Raw genomic sequence first — 6000 nt, forward strand, 5'->3', positions numbered from 1 at the left:
TGAACACGGTTCCGATCACACGGTGGATCATACTCTGGGTTACACATGTATGTTTTAGCTGAAGGAAGAATCCCATAAACTTGGAGAGTTGAGACCCATGGAATGGGTACCATGGAATATGACTTCAAAGGGTCTGCATTTTCTCACCGAACCTCACCAATCCTATCACTGCTGCGTTTATGCCACTGTACACACGCTTGATTCTCTTTGGGAGACATATAAATCCATAAGTTTTAAGATTCTTACTAGTCAGGTATATTCTTAGGCGTTGAATATGTGGTGTTGAGTCCACTTCGCTGAGCAAGGAGTAGCTCTTGTCTATTACATTTGTGGCTTCTGGAACGGTATCTGTGCTAATTTCAATCTCTGGTTTTATGCAGCACCCCAATTCACCTTTCCCCTTAAGCAAGCATAAGTTGGTTTTCTACATTTGAGACCCTGTTCTGTTTTGTAATTCAGTTCCTGTGTCGCCAAGTTTACATTCCGTGTAGTAGTGATATCTTATGATGTTTCTTTTTCTCTGTGACTTATTTCACTTAGAATCATCGTACCTGAATCCACTCATTATGCTGCTACGGGCCTGATGACATAGATTTCATTGCTGAGTGATATTGCATTGTACGTAAGTACCACAACTTCTTTATCCATTTTTCGCTTTCTGTGATATTGAACTTGTACTGTAAACGAGGTTCTTGTAAACAGAGCCGTCCCAAACTTTGGGGTGGCTGTGTCTTTTTGATTTTAATTTCCCTAAGCTATAGGACCATAAGTGGAAGTGCCCTAGGTTCTGTTGCTTTGTTTTTTAGATGTTTCAGGAAACACCATACACTTCTCCAGAGTGGCTGTTGGCAATTTACATCCCGCCCATCAGCATAACAAGGCTCCCAGTTCTCCATGGCCTGTCCTGCCTTTCTGGGTTTTACACTTTTTTCAGATGGCCCTTTTGACCGGGGGGCAGTGAGACTTCATTGTAGTGCAGATTTCCTTTGCAGGGTTGCTTGGTGGGCCAAAAAGTGTGTATGCGTTTTTTCCTGAATATATTCAGGAAAAAACGCATACGCCCTTTTCGGCCAAGTGCATCATTGTGGACGTTCTGCCTCTTTTCCTATGCTTTACATGCAATTCCAGTCTACCTCCTGAAATCGGTTTCCTGCAATTCTGCCCCGCTTTCAAGTCCTCTTGGCAGCCTTACTTCAATATATTTTTGGACGATAGCTGTCATTTATAACTCTGCAGGTTTGTGAATTACAGTGCCCCTGAGCTCCTTCCTTCAACTTGCTTTCTTGTGAGCTGGCCGCAACACCACAGGATTGCTTCAGGCCCTAGTGTGGTTCTGGCATGGCACGCTGAGCCTTTGGTTAATTCCTCTTCCTGGTGGGAAATGAGAGTTAAATTTGCCCGTCCAGACACCTCCAGCTAGTCTCTAATTGGTTCTCCCTATTCCTGTTCATGTTCCGCAGAAATTGCAAACTGGGGCAAAGAGGAGGTTAAAGGCACTGACTCTCCAAGTGGGGAGAGTGTTAGTAAAGCGTCTGGAATGTTGCACCCGAGTACCAGGGGACGAAAACTGAGACACATTTGAACACACTTCCCGATGACAGGTGGATCATACTCTGGGTTCCACATGCATGTTTTAGCTGAAGGAAGAATCCCTTAAACCTGGAGAGTTGAGACCCATGGAATGGGTAACATGCAATATGACTTCAAAGGGTCTGCATTTGCTCACCGAACCTCACCAATCCTATGACTGCTGCATTTATGCCGCTGTACACATGTTTGATTCTCTTTCGGAGACATATAACTCCATAGGTTTTAAGATTCTTACTAGTCTGGTATATTCTTAGGCGTTTAATATGGGGTGTTGTGTCCACTTCATTGAGCAAGGAGTAGCTCTTGTCTATTACATATTTGGCTTATGGAACGGTATCTGTGCTAATTTCAATCTCTGGTTTTATGCAGCACCCCAACTCACCTTTCCCCTTAAGCAAGCATAAGTTGGTTTTCTACATTTGAGACCCTTTTCTGTTTTGTAATTCAGTTCCTGTGTAGCCAGGTTTACATTCCGTGTAGTAGTGATATCTTATGATGTTTCTTTTTCTGTGTGACTTATTTCACTTAGAATCATCGTACCTGAATCCACTCATTATGTTGCTATGGGCCTGATGAGATAGATTTCTTTGCTGCGTGATATTGCATTGTACGTAAGTACCACAACTTCTTTATCCATTTTTCGTTTTCTGTGATATTGAACTTCTACCGTAAACGAGGTTCTTGTAAACAGAGCCGTCCCAAACTTTGGGGTGGCTGTGTCTTTTTGATTTTAATTTCCCTAAGCTATAGGACCATAAGTGGAAGTGCCCTACGCTCTGTTGCTTTGTTTTGTAGATGTTTCAGGAAACACCATACACTTCTCCAGAGTGGCTGTTGGCAATTTACATCCCACCCATCAGCATGACAAGGCTCCCAGTTCTCAATGGCGTGTCCTGCCTTTCTGGGTTTTACACTTTTTTCAGATGGCCCTTTTGACCGGGGGGCAGTGAGACTTCATTGTAGTGCAGATTTCCTTTGCAAGCTTGCTTGGTTGGCCAAAAAGGGCGTATGCGTTTTTTCCTGAATATACTCAGGAAAAAACGCATACGCCCTTTTTGGCCAAGTGCATCATTGTGGACTTTCTGCCTCTTTTCCTATGCTTTACATGCAATTCCAGTCTACATTCTGAAATCGATTTCCTGCAATTCTGCCCCAATTTCAAGTCCTCTTGGCAGCCTTACTTCAATATATTTTTGAACGATAGCTGTCATTTATAACTCTGCAGGTTTGTGAATTACAGTGCCCCTGAGCTCCTTCCTTCAACTCGCTTTCTTGTGAGCTGGCCGCAGCACCGCAGGACTGCTTCAGGCCCTAGTGTGGTTCTGGCATAGCGCGCTGAGCGTTTGGATAATTCCTCTTCCTGGTGGGAAATGGGAGTTAAATTTGCCCGTCCAGACACCTCCAGCTAGTCTCTCATTGGTTCTCCCTATTCCTGTTCATTTTCCGCAGAAATTGCAAACTGGGCCAAACAGGAGTTTAAAGGAACTGACTCTCCAAGTGGGGAGTGTGTTAGTAAAGCGTCTGGAATGTTGCACCCAAGTACCAGGGGACGAAAACTGAGACACATTTGAACACGTTTCCCGATCACACGGTGGATCATAGTCTGGGTTCCACATGCATGTTTTAGCTGAAGGAAGAATCCCTTAAACCTGGAGAGTTGAGACCCATGGAATGGGTACCATGCATTATGACTTCAAAGGGTCTGCATTTGCTCACCGTACCTCACCAATCCTATCACTGCTGCGTTTATGCCACTGTACACACGCTTGATTCTCTTTCGGAGACATATAAATCCATAGGTTTTAAGATTCTTACTAGTCAGGTATATTGTTATGCGTTTAATATGGGGTGTTGAGTCCACTTCGTTGAGCAAGGAGTAGCTCTTGTCTATTACATATTTGGCTTATGGAACGGTATCTGTGCTAATTTCAATCTCTGGTTTTATGCAGCACCCCAACTCACCTTTCCCCTTAAGCAAGCATAAGTTGGTTTTCTACATTTGAGACCCTGTTCTGTTTTGTAATTCAGTTCCTGTGTAGCCAAGTTTACATTCCGGGTATTAGTGATATCTTATGATGTTTCTTTTTCTGTGTGACTTATTTCACTTAGAATCATCGTACCTGAATCCACTCATTATGCTGCTACGGGCCTGATGACATAGATTTCATTGCTGAGTGATATTGCATTGTACGTAAGTACCACAACTTCTTTATTCATTTTTTGCTTTCTGTGATATTGAACTTGTACCGTAAACGAGGTTCTTGTAAACAGAGCCGTCCCAAACTTTGGGGTGGCTGTGTCTTTTTTATTTTAATTTCCCTAAGCTATAGGACCATAAATGGAAGTGCCCTAGGCTCTGTTGCCTTGATTTTTAGATGTTTCAGGAAACACCATACACTTCTCCAGAGTGGCTGTTGGCAAATTACATCCCGCCCATCAGCATAAGAAGGCTCCCAGTTCTCCATGGCCTGTCCTGCCTTTCTGGATTTTACACTTTTTTCAGATTGCCCTTTTGACCGGGGGGCAGTGAGACTTCATTGTAGTGCAGATTTCCTTTGCAAGCTTGCTTGGTTGGCCAAAAAGGGCGTATGCGTTTTTTCCTGAATATATTCAGGAAAAAACGCATACGCCCTTTTTGGCCAAGTGCACCATTGTGGACATTCTGCCTGTTTTCCTATGCTTTACATGCAATTCCAGTCTATCTCCTGAAATCGGTTTCCTGCAACTCTGCACCGCTTTCAAGTCCTCTTGGCAGCCTTACTTCAATATATTTTTGGACGATAGCTGTCATTTATAACTCTGCAGGTTTGTGAATTACAGTGCCCCTGAGCTCCTTTCTTCAACTCGCTTTCTTGTGAGCTGGCCGCAACACCGCAGGATTGGTTCAGGCCCTAGTGCGGTTCCGGCATGGCATGCTGAGCCTTTGCTTAATTCCTCTTCCTGGTGGATAATGGGAGTTAAATTGCCCGTCCAGATACCTCCAGCTAGTCTCTCATTGGTTCCCCTATTCATGTTCATTTTCCGCAGAAATTGCAAACTGGGGCAAACAGGAGGTTAAAGGCACTGACTCTCCAAGTGGGGAGAGTGTTAGTAAAGCGTCTGGAATGTTGCACCCGAGTACCAGGGGACGCAAACAGACACATTTGAACACGTTTCCCGATCACACGGTGGATCATACTCTGGGTTCCACAGGCATGTTTTAGCTGAAGGAAGAATCCCTTAAACCTGGAGAGTTGAGACCCATGGAATGGGTACCATGCAATATGACTTCAAAGGGTCTGCATTTGCTCACTGAACCTCACCAGTCCTATCACTGCTGCATTTATGCCGCTGTACACACGTTTGATTCTCTTTCGGAGACATATAAATCCATAGGTTTTAAGATTCTTACTAGTCTGGTATATTCTTAGGCGTTTAATATGGGGTGTTGAGTGCACTTCGTTGAGCAGGGAGTAGCTCTTGTCTATTACATATTTGGCTTATGGAACGGTATCTGTGCTAATTTCAATCTCTGGTTTTATGCAGCACCCCAACTCACCTTTCGCCTTAAGCAAGCATAAGTCGGTTTTCTACTTTTGAGACCCTGTTCTCTTTTGTAATTCAGTTCCTGTGTAGCCAAGTTTACATTCCGTGTAGTAGTGATATCTTATGATGTTTCTTTTTCTGTGTGACTTATTTCACTTAGAATCATCGTACCTGAATCCACTCACAATGCTGCTATGGGCCTGATGACATAGATTTCATTGCTGAGTGATATTGCATTGTACGTAAGTACCACAACTTCTTTATCCATTTTTCGCTTCCTGCGATATTGAACTTGTACTGTAAACGAGGTTCTTGTAAACAGAGCCGTCCCAAACTTTGGGGTGGCTGTGTCTTTTTGATTTTAATTTCCCTAAGCTATAGGACCATAAGTGGAAGTGCCCTAGGCTCTGTTGCTTTGCTTTTTGGATGTTTCAGGAAACACCATACACTTCTCCAGAGTGACTGTTGGCAATTTACATCCCGCCCATCAGCATGACAAGGCTCCCAGTTCTCCATGGCCTGTCCTGCCTTTCTGGATTTTACACTTTTTTCAGATGGCCCTTTTGACCGGGGCGCAGTGAGACTTCATTGTAGTGCAGATTACCTTTGCAGGCTTGCTTGGTTGGCCAAAAGTGCGTATGCATTTTTTCCTGAATATATTCGGGAAAAAACGCATACGCCCTTCTTGGCCAAATGCATCATTGTGGACGTTCTGTCTCTTTTCCTATGCTTTACATGCAATTCCAGTCTACCTCCTGAAATCGGTTTCTTGCAATTCTGCCCCAATTTCAAGTGCTCTTGGCAGCCTTACTTCAATATATTTTTGGACGATAGCTGTCATTTATAACTCTGCAGGTTTGTGAATTACAGTGCCCCTGAGCTCCT

The sequence above is a fragment of the Orcinus orca genome, chromosome 2, assembly GCF_937001465.1.
Source record: "Orcinus orca chromosome 2, mOrcOrc1.1, whole genome shotgun sequence".
NCBI classification, from domain to species: domain Eukaryota; kingdom Metazoa; phylum Chordata; class Mammalia; order Artiodactyla; family Delphinidae; genus Orcinus; species Orcinus orca.